A 16252-nucleotide genomic window follows, 5' to 3' on the forward strand; every position below is an offset into this window, starting at 1 on the left:
TTTTGAGCCCAGTACTGAGCCTGAAAAGCGTTTCCAACCCCACTTACAAGTAAAACTTGCTAGAATGTGCCTGGCTGCTCTTCACTGAAAATCTCATTCTGCGTACATTTTTGGCATACGTTTACTCCTGCCGGGTCAGCCGAGCAGTGAATTTCTACTTAACCACCTGCTATCTTGAGAGACCTCAGGGCTGCATCTTTTGAGCCCAGTACTGAGCCTGACAAGCATTTCCAACCCCACTTACAAGTAAAACTTGCTAAAATTTGCCTGGCTGCTCTTCACTGAAAAGCTGGTTCTGCGTTCATTTTTGGCATACGTTTGCTCCTGCTGGGTCAGCCGAGCAGTGAATTTCTACTTAACCACCTGCTATCATTAGAGACCTCAGGGCAGCATGTTTTGAGCGCAGTGCTGAGCCTGAAAGGCAATTCCAACCTCACTTACAGGTAAAACGTGCTTGAATGTCCCTGGCTGCTATTCATGAAAAGCTCATTCTGCGTACATTTTTGGCATACGTTTGCTCCTGCCGGGACAGCCGAGCGGCGAATTTCTACTTACCCACCTCCTGTCATGAGAGACCTCAGGGGTGCATGTTTTGAGCCCAGTACTGAGCCTGAAAAGCCTTTCCAACCCCACCTACAAGTAAAACTTGCTAGAATATGCCTGGCTGCTTTTCACTGAAAAGCTGGTTCTGCATCGATTTTTGGCATACGTTTGCTCCTGCTGGGTCAGCCGAGCGGCGAATTTCTACTTACCCTCCTCCTATCATGAGAGACCTCAGGGGTGCATGTTTTGAGCCCAGTACTGAGCCTGAAAAGCTTTTCCAACCCCACTTACAAGTAAAACTTCCTAGAATGTGCCTGGCTGCTCTTCACTGAAAAGCTGGTTCTGCGTACATTTTTGACATAAGTTTGCTCCTGCTGGGTCAGCCGAGCAGCGAATTTCTACTTAACCACCTGCTATCATGAGAGACGTCAGGGTTGCATGTTTTAAGACAAGTACTGAGCCTGAAAAGCATTTCCAACCCCACTTACAAGTAAAACTTGCTAAAATATGCCTGGCTGCTCTTCACTGAAAAGCTGGTTCTGTGTAAATTTTTGGCATACGTTTGCTCCTGCTGGGTCAGCCGAGCGGCGAAATTCTACTTAACCACCTGCTATCTTGAGAGACCTCAGGGCTGCATCTTTTGAGCCCAGTACTGAGCCTGAAAAGTGTTTCCAACCCCACTTACAAGTAAAACTTGCTAGAATGTGCCTGGCTGCTCTTCACTGAAAATCTTATTCTGCGTACATTTTTGGCATAGGTTTGTTCCTGCAGGGTCCCACCTGCTATCTTGAGAGATCTCAGGGCTGCATCTTTTGAGCCCAGTACTGAGCCTGAAAAGCGTTTCCAACCCCACTTACAAGTAAAACTTGCTAAAATGTGCCTGGCTGCTCTTCACTGAAAAGCTGTTGCTGCATTCATTTTTTGCATACGTTTGTTCCTACCGGGTCAGCCGAACAACGAATTTCAACTTACCCACCTCCTATCATGAGAGACCTCAGGGCTGCATGTTTTGAGCCCAGTACTGAGCCTGAAAAGCAGGTCCCACCCGATCTTACAAGTAAAACTTGCTAGAATCTGCCTGGCTGCTCTTCACTGAAAAGCTCGTTCTGCGTACATTTTTGGCATACGTTTGCTCCTGCTGGGTCAGCCGAGCAGCGAATTTCTACTTAACCACCTGCTATCATGAGAGACGTCAGGGTTGCATGTTTTAAGACAAGTACTGAGCCTGAAAAGCATTTTCAACCCCACTTACAAGTAAAACTTGCTAAAATATGCCTGGCTGCTCTTCACTGAAAAACTGGTTGTGTGTAAATATTTGGCATACGTTTGCTCCTGCTGGGTCAGCCAAGCTATGAATTTCTACTTAACCACCTGCTATCTTGAGAGATCTCAGGGCTGCATCTTTTGAGCCCAGTACTGAGCCTGAAAAGCGTTTCCAACCCCACTTACAAGTAAAACTTGCTAAAATGTGCCTGGCTGCTCTTCACTGAAAAGATGGTTCTGCATTCATTTTTGGCATACGTTTGCTACTGCTGGGTCAGCCGAGCGTCGAATTTCTACTTACCCACCTCCTATCATGAGAGACCTCAGGGCAGCATGTTTTGAGCGCAGTACTGAGCCTGAAAAGCGTTTCCAACCCCACTTACAAGTAAAACTTGATAGAATGTGCCTGGCTGCTCTTCACTGAAAAGCTAATTCTGCGTACATTTTTGGCATACGTTTGCTCCTGCCGGGTCAGCCGAGTGGCGAATTTCTACTTAACCACCTGTTATCTTGAGAGACCTCAGGGCTGCATCTTTTGAGCCCAGTACTGAGCCTGAAAAGCGTTTCCAACCCCACTTAACAGTTAAACTTGCTAAAATGTGCCTGGCTGCTCGTCACTGAAAAGCTGGTTCTGGGTTCATTTTTGGCATACATTTGCTCCTGCTGGGTCAGCCGAGCGTCGAATTTCTACTTACCCACCTCTTATCATGAGAGAATTCAGGACTGCATGTTTTGAGCCCAGTACTGAGCCTGAAAAGCATTTCCAACCCCACTTACAAGTAAAACTTGCTAGAATGTGCCTGGCTGCTCTTTACTGAAAAGCTGGTTCTGCGTACATTGTTGGCATACGTTTGCTCCTGCTGGGTCAGCCGAGTGGCGAATTTCTACTTAACCACCTATTATCTTGAGAGACCTTAGGGCTGCATCTTTTGAGCCCAGTACTGAGCCTGAAAAGCATTTCCAACCCCACTTACAAGTAAAACGTCTTAGAATGGCCCGGGCTGCTATTCATGAAAAGTTCATTCTGCGTACATTTTTGGCATACGTTTGCTCCTGCCGGGTCAGCCGAGCGGCGAATTTCTACATACCCACCTGCTATCATGAGAGACCTCAGGGCTGCATCTTTTGAACCCAGTACTCAGCCTGAAAAGCGTTTCCAACCCCACTTACCAGTAAAACTTGCTAAAATGTGCCTGGCTGCTCTTCACTGAAAAGCTGGTTCTGCGTACATTTTTGGCATACGTTTGCTCCTACTGGGTCAGCCGAGCAGCGAATTTCTACTTAACCACCTGCTATCATGACAGACCTCAGGGCTACATGTTTTAAGCCCAGTACTGAGCCTGAAAAGCATTTCCAACCCCACTTACAAGTAAAACTTGCTAAAATATGCCTGGCTGCTCTTCACTGAAAAGCTGGTTCTGCGTACATTTTTGGCATACGTTTGCTCCTGCTGGGCAGCCGAGCGCCGAATTTCTACTTAACCACCGGCTATCTTGAGAGACCTCAGGGCTGCATCTTTTGAGCCCAGTACTAAGCCTGAAAAGTGTTTCCAACCCCATTTCAAGTAAAACCTGCTAGAATGTGCCTGGCTGCTCTTCACTGAAAAGCTGGTTCTGCGTCAATTTTTGGCATACGTTTGCTCCTGCTGGGTCCTCCTATCATGAGAGACCTCAGGGCTGCATCTTTTGAGCCCAGTACTGAGCCTGAAATGCGTTTCCAACCCCACTTACAAGTAAAACTTGCTAAAATGTGCCTGGCTGCTCTTCACTGAAAAACAGGTTCTGCGTTCATTTTTGGCATACGTTTGCTCCTGCTGGGTCAGCCGAGCGGGGAATTTCTACTTACCCACCTCCTATCATGAGAGACCTCAGGGCTGCATGTTTTGAGCCGAGTACTGAGCCTGAAAAGCTTTTCCAACCCCACTTACAAGTTAAACTTGCTAGAATGTGCCTGGCTGCTCTTCACTGAAAAGCTGGTTCTGCGTACATTTTTGGCATACGTTTGCTCCTGCTGGGTCAGCCGAGCGTCGAATTTCTACTTACCCACCTCCTATCATGAGAGACCTCAGGGCTGCATGTTTTGAGCCCAGTACTGAGCCTGAAAAGCGTTTCCAACCCCACTTACAAGTAAAACTTGCTAGAATGTGCCTGGCTGCTCTTCACTGAAAATCTCATTCTGCATACATTTTTGGCATACGTTTACTCCTGCCGGGTCAGCCGAGCAGTGAATTTCTACTTAACCACCTGCTATCATGAGAGACGTCAGGGTTGCATGTTTTAAGACAAGTACTGAGCCTGAAAAGCATTTTCAACCCCACTTACAAGTAAATCTTGCTAAAATATGCCTGGCTGCTCTTCACTGAAAAACTGGTTGTGTGTAAATATTTGGCATACGTTTGCTCCTGCTGGGTCAGCCGAGCGGCGAAATTCTACTTAACCACCTGCTATCTTGAGAGACCTCAGGGCTGCATCTTTTGAGCCCAGTACTGAGCCTGAAAAGTTTTTCCAACCCCACTTACAAGTAAAACTTGCTAGAATGTGCCTGGCTGCTCTTCACTGAAAATCTCATTCTGCGTACATTTTTGGCATAGGTTTGCTCCTGCCGGGTCAGCCGAGCTATGAATTTCTACTTAACCACCTGCTATCTTGAGAGATCTCAGGGCTGCATCTTTTGAGCCCAGTACTGAGCCTGAAAAGCGTTTCCAACCCCACTTACAAGTAAAACTTGCTAAAATGTGCCTGGCTGCTCTTCACTGAAAAGATGGTTCTGCATTCATTTTTGGCATACGTTTGCTCCTGCTGGGTCAGCCGAGTGGCGAATTTCTACTTAACCACCTGTTATCTTGAGAGACCTCAGGGCTGCATCTTTTGAGCCCAGTACTGAGCCTGAAAAGCGTTTCCAACCCCACTTAACAGTTAAACTTGCTAAAATGTGCCTGGCTGCTCTTCACTGAAAAGCTGGTTCTGGGTTCATTTTTGGCATACATTTGCTCCTGCTGGGTCAGGCGAGCGTCGAATTTCTACTTACCCACCTCTTATCATGAGAGAATTCAGGACTGCATGTTTTGAGCCCAGTACTGAGCCTGAAAAGCATTTCCAACCCCACTTACAAGTAAAACTTGCTAGAATGTGCCTGACTGCTCTTCACTGAAAAGGTGGTTCTGCGTACATTTTTGGCATACGTTTGCTCCTACTGGGTCAGCCGAGCGGCGAATTTCTACCTAACCACCTGCTATCATAAGAGACCACAGGACTGCATGTTTTGAGCCCAGTACTGAGCCTGAAAAGCGTTTCCAACCCCACTTACAAGTAAAACTTGCTAGAATGTGCCTGGCTGCTCTTCACTGAAAAGCTGGTTCTGCGTACATTGTTGGCATACGTTTGCTCCTGCTGGGTCAGCCGAGTGGCGAATTTCTACTTAACCACGTATTATCTTGAGAGACCTTAGGGCTGCATCTTTTGAGCCCAGTACTGAGCCTGAAAAGCATTTCCAACCCCACTTACAAGTAAAACGTCTTAGAATGGCCCGGGCTGCTATTCATGAAAAGTTCATTCTGCGTACATTTTTGGCATACGTTTGCTCCTGCCGGGTCAGCCGAGCGGCGAATTTCTACATACCCACCTGCTATCATGAGAGACCTCAGGGCTGCATCTGTTGAACCCAGTACTCAGCCTGAAAAGCGTTTCCAACCCCACTTACCAGTAAAACTTGCTAAAATGTGCCTGGCTGCTCTTCACTGAAAAGCTGGTTCTGCGTACATTTTTGGCATACGTTTGCTCCTACTGGGTCAGCCGAGCGGCGAATTTTTACTTAACCACCTGCTAATCATGACAGACCTCAGGGCTACATGTTTTAAGCCCAGTACTGAGCCTGAAAAGCATTTCCAACCCCACTTACAAGTAAAACTTGCTAAAATATGCCTGGCTGCTCTTCACTGAAAAGCTGGTTCTGCGTACATTTTTGGCATACGTTTGCTCCTGCTGGGTCAGCCGAGCGCCGAATTTCTACTTAACCACCGGCTATCTTGAGAGACCTCAGGGCTGCATCTTTTGAGCCCAGTACTAAGCCTGAAAAGTGTTTCCAACCCCATTTCAAGTAAAACTTGCTAGAATGTGCCTGGCTGCTCTTCACTGAAAAGCTGGTTCTGCGTCAATTTTTGGCATACGTTTGCTCCTGCTGGGTCCTCCTATCATGAGAGACCTCAGGGCTGCATCTTTTGAGCCCAGTACTGAGCCTGAAATGCGTTTCCAACCCCACTTCCAAGTAAAACTTGCTAAAATGTGCCTGGCTGCTCTTCACTGAAAAACAGGTTCTGCGTTCATTTTTGGCATACGTTTGCTCCTGCTGGGTCAGCCGAGCAGTGAATTTCTACTTAACCACCTGCTATCATGAGAGACCTCAGGGCACCATGTTTTGAGCGCAGTACTGAGCCTGAAAAGCGTTTCCAACCCCACTTACAAGTAAACTTGCTAGAATGTCCCTGGCTGCTATTCACTGAAAAGCTCATTCTGCGTACATTTTTGCATACGTTTGCTCCTGCCGGGTCAGCCGAGTGGCGAATTTCTACTTACCCACCTCCTATCATGAGAGAATTCAGGGCTGCATCTTTTGAGCCCAGTACTGAACCTGAAAAGCGTTTCCAACTCCACTTACAAGTAAAACTTGCTAAAATGTCCCTGGCTGCTCATCACTGAAAAGCTGGTTCTGCATACATTTTTGGCATACGTTTTCTCCTGCCGGGTCAGCCGAGCAGTGAATTTCTACTTACCCACCTCCTATCGTGAGAGACCTCAGGGCTGCATCTTTTGAGCCCACTACTGAGCCTGAAAAGCATTTCCAACCACACTTACAAGTAAAACTTGCTAAAATATGCCTGGCTGCTCTTCACTGAAAAACTGGTTCTGTGTACATTTTTGGCATACGTTTGCTCCTGCTGGGTCAGCCGAGCGGCAACATTCTACTTAACCACCTGCTATCTTGAGAGACCTCAGGGATGCATCTTTTGAGCCCAGTACTGAGCCTGAAAAGTGTTTCCAACCCCATTTACAAGTAAAACTTGCTAGGATGTGCCTGGCTGCTCTTCACTGAAAAATCTCATTCTGCGTACATTTTTGGCATACGTTTACTCCTGCCGGGTCAGCCGAGCAGTGAATTTCTACTTAACCACCGGCTATCATGAGAGACCTCAGGGCTGCATCTTTTGAACCCAGTACTGAGCCTGAAAAGCGTTTCCAACCCCACTTACAAGTAAAACTTGCTAAAATGTGCCTGGCTGCTCTTCACTGAAAAGCTGGTTCTGCGTACATTTTTGGCATACCTTTGCTCATGCTGGGTCAGCCAAGCGGCAAATTTATATTTAACCTCCTGCTATCTTGAAAGACCTCAGGGCTGCATCTTTTGAGCAAAGTACTGAGCCTGAAAAGCGTTTCCAACCCCACTTACAAGTAAAACTTGCTAAAATGTCCTTGGTTGCTCATCACTGAAAAGCTGGTTCTGCGTACATTTTTGGCATACGTTTGCTCCTGCCGGGTCAGCCGAGCGGTGAATTTCTACTTACCCACCGGCTATTGTGTGAGAACTCAGGGCTGCATCTTTTGAACCCAGTACTGAGCCTGAAAAGTGTTTCCAACCCCACTTATAAGTAAAACTTGCTAAAATGTGCCTGGCTGCTCTTCACTGAAAAGCTGGTTCTGCGTACATTTTTGGCATACCTTTGCTCATGCTAGGTCAGCCGAGCGGCGAATTTCTACTTAACCACCTGCTATCTTGAGAGACCTCAGGGCTGCATCTTTTAAGCCCAGTACTGAGCCTGAAAAGCGTTTCGAACCCCGCTTACAAGTAAAACTTGCTAGAATGTCCCTGGCTGCAATTCATGAAAAGCTCATTCTGCGTACATTTTTGGCATACGTTTGCTCCTGCCGGGTCAGCCGAGCGGCGAATTTCTGCTTACCCACCTCCTATCATGAGAAACCTCAGGACTCCATGTTTTGAGCCCAGTACTGAGCCTGAAAAGCGTTTCCAACCCCACTTACAAGTACAACTTGCTAGAATGTGCCTAGCTGCTCTTCACTGAAAAGCTGGTTCTGCGTACATTTTTGGCATACGTTTGCTCCTGCTGGGTCAGTCGAGCGGGGAATTTCTACTTAACAGCCTCCTATCAGGAGAGACCTCAGGGTTGCATCTTTTGAGCCCAGTACTGAGCCTGAAAAGCGTTTCCAACCCCACGTACAAGTAAAACCTGCTAGAATGTGCCTGGCTGGTCTTCACAGAAAATCTGGTTCTGCGCAAATCTTTGGCATACATATGCTCCTGCTGGGTCAGCTGAGCGGCGAATTTCTACTTAACCACCTGCTATCTTGAGAGACCTCAGGGCTGCATCTTATGAGCCCAGTACTCAGTCTGAAAAGCCTTTCCAACCCCACTTACAAGTAAAACTTGCTAGAAAGTGCCTGGCTGCTCTTCACTGAAAAGCTGGTTCTGCGTACATTTTTGGCATACGTTTACTCCTGCTGGGTCAGCCAGGCTGCAAATTTCTACTTAACCACCTGCTATCATGAGAGACATCAGGGCTGCATGTTTTGAGCCCAGAACTGACCCTGAAAAGCGTTTCCAACACTACTTACAAGTAAAACTTGTTCGAATGTGCCTGGCTGCTCTTCACTAAAAAGCTGGTTTTGCGTACATTTTTGGCATACGTTTGCTCCTGCCGGGTCAGCCGAGCGGTGAATTTCTACTTACCCACCTCCTATCGTGAGAGACCTCAGGGCTGCATGTTTTGAGCCCAGTACTGAGCCTGAAAAGTGTTTCCAACCCCACTTACAAGTAAAACTTGCTTGGATGTGCCTGGCTGCTCTTCACTGAAAAATCTCATTCTGCGTACATTTTTGGCATACGTTTACTCCTGCCGGGTCAGCCGAGCAGTGAATTTCTACTTAACCACCTGCTATCTTGAGAGACCTCAGGGCTGCATCTTTTGAGCCCAATACTGAGCCTGAAAAGCATTTCCAACCCCACTTACAAGTAAAACTTGCTAAAATGTGCCTGGCTGCTCTTCACTGAAAAGCTGGTTCTGCGTACATTTTTGGCATACCTTTGCTCATGCTGGGTCAGCCAAGCGGCAAATTTCTATTTAACCTCCTGCTATCTTGAAAGACCTCAAGGCTGCATCTTTTGAGCCCAGTACTGAGCCTGAAAAGCGTTTCCAACCCCACTTACAAGTAAAACTTGCTAAAATGTCCTTGGTTGCTCATCACTGAAAAGCTGGTTCTACGTACATTTTTGGCATACGTTTGCTCCTGCCGGGTCAGCCGAGTGGCGAATTTCTACTTACCCACCTCCTATCATGAGAGACCTCAGGGCTGCATCTTTTGAATTCAGTACTGAGCCTGAAAAGCGTTTCCAACCCCACTTACAAGTAAAACTTGCTAAAATGTGCCTGGCTGCTCTTCACTGAAAAGCTGGTTCTGCGTACATTTTTGGCATACCTTTGCTCATGCTGAGTCAGCCAAGCGGCAAATTTCTATTTAACCTCCTGCTATCTTGAAAGACCTCAGGGCTGCATCTTTTGAGCCCAGTACTGAGCCTGACAAGCGTTTCCAACCCCACTTACAAGTAAAACTTGCTAAAATGTCCTTGGTTGCTCATCACTGAAAAGCTGGTTCTGCGTACATTTTTGGCATACGTTTGCTCCTGCTGGGTCAGCCGAGCGGTGAATTTCTACTTACCCACTGGCTATCATGTGAGAACTCAGGGCTGCATCTTTTGAACCCAGTACTGAGCCTGAAAAGAGTTTCCAACCCCACTTATAAGTAAAACTTGCTAAAATGTGCCTGGCTGCTCTTCACTGAAAAGCTGGTTCTGAGTACATTTTTGGCATACCTTTGCTCATGCTAGGTCAGCCGAGCGGCGAATTTCTACTTAACCACCTGCTATCTTGAGAGACCTCAGGGCTGCATCTTTTAAGCCCAGTACTGAGCCTGAAAAGCGTTTCGAACCCCACTTACAAGTAAAACTTGCTAGAATGTCCCTGGCTGCAATTCATGAAAAGCTGATTCTGCGTACATTTTTGGCATACGTTTGCTCCTGCTGGGTCAGCCGAGCGGCGAATTTCTACTTACCCACCTCCTATCATGAGAGACCTCGGGGCTCCATGTTTTGAGCCCAGTACTGAGCCTGAAAAGCGTTTCCACCCCCACTTACAAGTACAACTTGCTAGAATGTGCCTAGCTGCTCCTCACTGAAAAGCTGGTTCTGCGTACATTTTTGGCATACGTTTGCTCCTGCTGGGTCAGTCGAGCGGGGAATTTCTACTTAACAGCCTCCTATCAGGAGAGACCTCAGGGTTGCATCTTTTGAGCCCAGTACTGAGCCTGAAAAGCGTTTCCAACTCCACTTACAAGTAAAACCTGCTAGAATGTGCCTGGCTGGTCTTCACTGAAAATCTGGTTCTGCGTACATTTTTGGCATACGTTTGCTCCTGCTGGGTCAGCTGAGCGGCGAATTTCTACTTAACCACCTGCTATCTTTAGAGACCTCAGGGCTGCATCTTTTGAGCCCAGTACTGAGTCTGAAAAGCCTTTCCAACCCCACTTACTAGTAAAACTTGCTAGAAAGTGCCTGGCTGCTCTTCACTGAAAAGCTGGTTCTGCGTACATTTTTGGCATACGTTTACTCCTGCTGGGTCAGCCAGGTGGCAAATTTCTACTTAACCATCTGCTATCATGAGAGACCTCAGGACTGCATGTTTTGAGCCCAGTACTGAGCCTGAAAAGCGTTTCCAACCCTACTTACAAGTAAAACTTGTTCGAATGTGCCTGGCTGCTCTTCACTAATAAGCTGGTTCTGCGTACATTTTTGGCATACGCTTGCTTCTGCTGGGTCAGACAAGCGGCGAATTTCTACTTAACCACCTGCTATCTTGAGAGACCTCAGGACTGCATCTTTTGAGCCCAGTACTGAGCATGAAAAGCGTTTCCATCCCCACTTACAAGTAAAACTTGCTAGAAGGTCCCTGGCTGCAATTCATGAAAAGCTGATTCTGCGTACATTTTTGGCATACGTTTGCTCCTGCCGGGTCAGCCGAGCGGCGAATTTCTACTTACCCACCTCCTATCATGAGAGACCTCGGGGCTCCATGTTTTGAGCCCAGTACTGAGCCTGAAAAGCGTTTCCACCCCCACTTACAAGTACAACTTGCTAGAATGTGCCTAGCTGCTCCTCACTGAAAAGCTGGTTCTGCGTACATTTTTGGCATACGTTTGCTCCTGCTGGGTCAGTCGAGCGGGGAATTTCTACTTAACAGCCTCCTATCAGGAGAGACCTCAGGGTTGCATCTTTTGAGCCCAGTACTGAGCCTGAAAAGCGTTTCCAACTCCACTTAGAAGTAAAACCTGCTAGAATGTGCCTGGCTGGTCTTCACTGAAAATCTGGTTCTGCGTAAATTTTTGGCATACGTTTGCTCCTGCTGGGTCAGCTGAGCGGCAAATTTCTACTTAACCACCTGCTATCTTGAGAGACCTCAGGGCTGCATCTTTTGAGCCCAGTACTGAGTCTGAAAAGCCTTTCCAACCCCACTTACTAGTAAAACTTGCTAGAAAGTGCCTGGCTGCTCTTCACTGAAAATCTGGTTCTGCGTAAATTTTTGGCATACGTTTGCTCCTGCTGGGTCAGCCGAGCGGCGAATTTCTACTTAACTACCTGCTATCATGAGAGACCTCAGGGTTACATGTTTTAAGCCCAGTACTGAGCCTGAAAAGCGTTTCCAACCCCACTTACAAGTAAAACTTGCTAAAATGTCCCTGGCTGCTCATCACTGAAAAGCTGGTTCTGCGTACATTTTTGGCATACGTTTGCTCCTGCCGGGTCAGCCAAGTGGCGAATTTCTACTTACCCACATCCTATCGTGAGAGACCTCAGGGCTGCATGTTTTGAGCCCAGTACCGAGCCTGAAAAGCATTTCCAACCCCACTTGCAAGTAAAACTTGCTAGAATGTGCCTGGCTGCTCTTCACTGAAAAGCTGGTTCTGTGTTCATTTTTGTCATACGTTTGCTCCTGCTGGGTCAGCCGAGCGGCGAATTTCTACTTAACCACCTGCTATCTTGAGAGACTTCAGGGCTGCATCTTTTGAGCCCAGTACTGAGCCTGAAAAGCGTTTCCAACCCCACTTGCAAGTAAAACTTGCTAGAATGTGCCTGGCTGCTCTTCACTGAAAAGCTGGTTCTGAGTAAATTTTTGGCATACGTTTTCTCCTGCTGGGTCAGCTGAGCGGCGAATTTCTACTTAACCACCTGCTATCTTGAGAGACCTCAGGGCTGCATCTTTTGAGCCCAGTACTGAGTCTGAAAAGCCTTTCCAACCCCACTTACAAGTAAAACTTGCTAGAATGTGCCTGGCTGCTTTTCACTGAAAAGCTGGTTCTGCGTACATTTTTGGCATACGTTTACTCCTGCTGGGTCAGCCAGGCGGCAAATTTCTACTTAACCACCTGCTCTCTTGAGAGACCTCAGGGCTGCATCTTTTGAGCCCAGGACTGAGCCTGAGAAGCGTTTCCAACCCCACTTACAAGTAAAACTTGCTAGAATGTGCCCGGCTGCTCTTCATTGAAAAGTTGGTTCTGAGTACATTTTTGGCATACGTTTGCTCCTACTGGGTCAGCCGAGCGGCGAATTTCTACTTAACCAACTGCTATCTTGAGAGAACTCGGGGCTGCATCTTTTGAGCCCAGTACTGAGCCTGAAAAGCGTTTCCAACCCCACTTACAAGTAAACTTGCTAGAATGTCCCTGGCTGCAATTCACTGAAAATCTCATTCTGCGTACATTTTTGGCATACGTTTGCTCCTGCCGGGTCAGCCGAGCGTCGAATTTCTACTTACCCACCTCCTATCATGAGAGAATACAGGACTGCATGTTTTGAGCCCAGTACTGAGCCTGAAAAGCATTTCCAACCCCACTTACAAGTAAAACTTGCTAGAATGTTCCTGGCTGCTCTTCAGTGAAAAGCTGGTTCTGCGTACATTTTTGGCATACGTTTGCTCCTGCTGGGTCAGCCGAGCATCGAATTTCTACTTACCCACCGGCTATCAGGAGAAACCTCAGTGCTGCATGTTTTGAGCCCAGTGCTGAGCCTGAAACGAGTTTCCAACCCCACTTACAAGTAAAACTTGCTAGAATGTGCCTGGCTGCTATTCACTGAAAAGCTCATTCTGCGTACATTTTTGGCATACGTTTATTCCTGCCGGGTCAGCCGAGCAGTGAATTTCTACTTAGCCACCTGCTGTGAGAAGTTGGCCTGATGGGAGCTGTTTTACCACATACAATCCTGTAATATCAAATGAAAGGACACCACACAAGTATATATTATTAAAATATATGTATTTATTACTAAAAACAATCCCCAGTATTCTTTATGAATAAAGTGGCACAAGCGTTAAATCAAAAGCACAGTATAACATACAAAGTTGCACAAATATGGATGAGGGCGAGGGGCCACTCAGACCATATACTAAACAAGTGGTATAAGAGATACCAATCGAACAGTGGTTAGGCCTAGGGCCTAGGGAATCGCTGGGAGCAGTCGGGACAAGCAATGCTGAAGTCGGGAAAAGCCCGCGGGATTCGGGTGCAGTGCAGAAAGCGCACGCATGCACCAATGTTAACCAATGGTGCGTAAAAGTTACAAAGTTAAAGTTTAAGGACACTTCCGCTGAACCTAGAGGAACAAAACTGAAGACACAGACCCTAGAGGTGTGTACCAGTGTGGGAACACCGGCGTTGCAATGTTACCTCACCCACAGGAAGCGGGTGCACAGGGTCGAAGTTGAGTCGGGTTTCGTCACGCAGGCTCTTGGTGCTTGAAGCTGAAAGGGCTGCAGGCGGGGTGAAAGAGAAGTGTCCGGTGGAGTCCAAGGGTGGACTCAAGTCGAAAAGTACCTGAAAGCAGAGGGGACAGAGTCTGGGTCACTCAGCAGTGACCAGGGTGGAACCAGGACGGAACCAGGCAATGTCGGGCGCAATCAGGTGGTTGTCGAGGAGCTTCTCTCCACTGTCACGTGGGCTCTGGGGCATCTGCGATGTCCAGGAGCGGGTCACGATCTGTCCCACGCAGGCTCTCGCCGTCGGCGCTGTCGGCTTCAAGTGTGGAGCAAACAACACTTGGCAAAAGCAATCCATGCAGAACCGGGAGACTGATTCTCACTCAAACCAGGAGGGTCAGAGTGGGGGCTCCTTTTCAGGGGAGCTGGAGCAGATCTGGAGCAACCAGAATCGCAAGTCGAATTTCAGGTTTTGTTGGCACAGGGGCCACAAGCCGGCTGGCAAGTGACTGGGCCAACGCGTTGAGCCAAAAGAAGCAGAAGGGCCCCACGCAGCACTCATCCACTGTGGAGGGCTGAACTTCGGTGCAAGAGTGGCTCAGGGTTGAGGCTTCTAAAACTCCGGTGTCCAGCTTCGAGGGTCACTTGTGGGCTGCACGGTCAGCGTCTCGTGGTCTTTTCAAGATGGCATGCCCCACACTTCCGGTCGCCTCCACGGGTCTCAGCTCTGCAGGGACTGTGTATCGGGCTGTGGGAAGGCAGGCTAGCTTGATCTCGTCGATCTCTGTTGCTCGAGTTCCGGCAGGAACTGCAACAAAGCAGATGTCGATGGCTGGATGGTGCCTGTTTGCACAGGGTGGTCACTCCTTGACCACAAGGGAGATTCTTCGGGCTTCTACGTCGAGTAGGATGTCGAAGGGTCCAGAGTTTTATTTCTTATGTTTCATCAGGATAATCTGAAGTGCATTGGCACTGCTCCCAGTCTTATACTAATCTAGGGGGCTGGATTACCTGCTAGGTCCCCTTCTATGGGTGGGACCCAGGAAGTGGGTGGATACACCCCCTTCCTTTGATCCAGGCCGCCCTGGCACGAGGGCTGGAGTGCCCCAGAACCGGTTTGGCCAGATTATGCAAGGGGCAGCCTTGTGCGCCCCAGGCAGTGTCTGGTTTCTTTCAAACCTCCCTGCTACAATCCACTATCTCCTGTCTGGGGGGGTGTGACACCTCCCTGCGATAGGAAACCCTTTGTCCAGGCCCCCTTGGCTGAGTTTCGGTCAGCTTCAGGGGGTCAGACTTGTGTCTGTGGCAGAAGCATCCATTTTGTGGATCCAAGGTCCTTTTAGAAATTAACCGCATTTAAGTAAAGTAACATGTCTTCTCCCTCTAGAGGGGTGGAATGCTATCCCCGTCGCCAGAACTGGCGAGGGGATAGTATTCCAAATCGTATGACACCTTACACGACATGTTTTGATAAAGCCAAACCAAAGTTGCTATATAACCGCGAGGATTATAATGCACTTAAGAGTATATGGTATGGTATTATCCTGAAACAGCTTAGGGAGTTGTTCCCGACAGCTGCAGACAGGCTCAGCTCATGCTAGAGCTCCATCTCACATTAAACCACGCACTCTGCCTCCAGGATTGATGAGGCCTTCCATAGGAGTGGCTCACAGGTTTATATGTGTCCAGATATAGGTTTAGATATAGGTATACTATATCTAAGCAAGGGGTGATTACACCACCTTACCCCAGCTGAGTGATCAGCCAGTTGTGTCAATTTAAGAACCAGCCAGGGGTGGCAAAAGATATGCTGCAGCCCCTGGTAGGCCTTGGTGGCCCCTATGCCCTGGGTACCTATAGTGCATTATACAGGGGCTGACAAGGAGTCCATTTCCAATTGTGGTATGTACCTATAGCACATGTATCATTAATTTAGTGAGAGAACAGCAGGCTAAGGGTCTGATCAGCAGGCCCACAGCCTCAGTAGTCGAAAACCAGTGAAGCAAAAAGCAAAAATTTGGGGTGACCATAGGATAGCAGACCCTACTCTCCTACACAACCCCCCCCCCCCCAAACGCAAGGACATTAAACTAACCTTGACCAGATAAGTCTTCATGTTCTAAGTGGAAGTACCTGGAGAGACCATCTGCATTACCATGGTCAGTCCCTGGGCGGTGCTCCACTGTAAAGTCCATCCCCTGTAAGGAAATGGACCACCTGAGCAGTTTGGGATTTTCACCCTTCATCTGATTTAGCCACAAGAGGGGCTTATGGTCTGTCTGAACAAGGAAGTGAGTTCCAAACAAGTAGGACCTCAACTTCTTCAGGGCCCAAACCACAGCAAAGGCCTCCCTCTCAATAGCTGACCAACGTTTCTCCCTGGGGGTCAGCCTTCTGCTAATAAAAGCAATGGACTGGTCTTGACCATCTTGATTAAGTTGTGAAAGCACAGCTCCCACCCCCAACTCAGAAGCATCTGTCTGTACAATGAACTGTTTGGAGTAGTCAGGACTCTTCAGGATAGGTGCAGAGCACATGGCCTTCTTCAGGTCATCAAATGCCATTTGACAGCTAACTGTCCACTGAACCTTTTTTGGCATCTTCTTGGATGTCAAGTCATTTAATGGTGTCACA

The sequence above is a fragment of the Lissotriton helveticus genome, chromosome 8 (genome assembly GCF_964261635.1).
Source record: "Lissotriton helveticus chromosome 8, aLisHel1.1, whole genome shotgun sequence".
Lineage (NCBI taxonomy): Eukaryota > Metazoa > Chordata > Amphibia > Caudata > Salamandridae > Lissotriton > Lissotriton helveticus.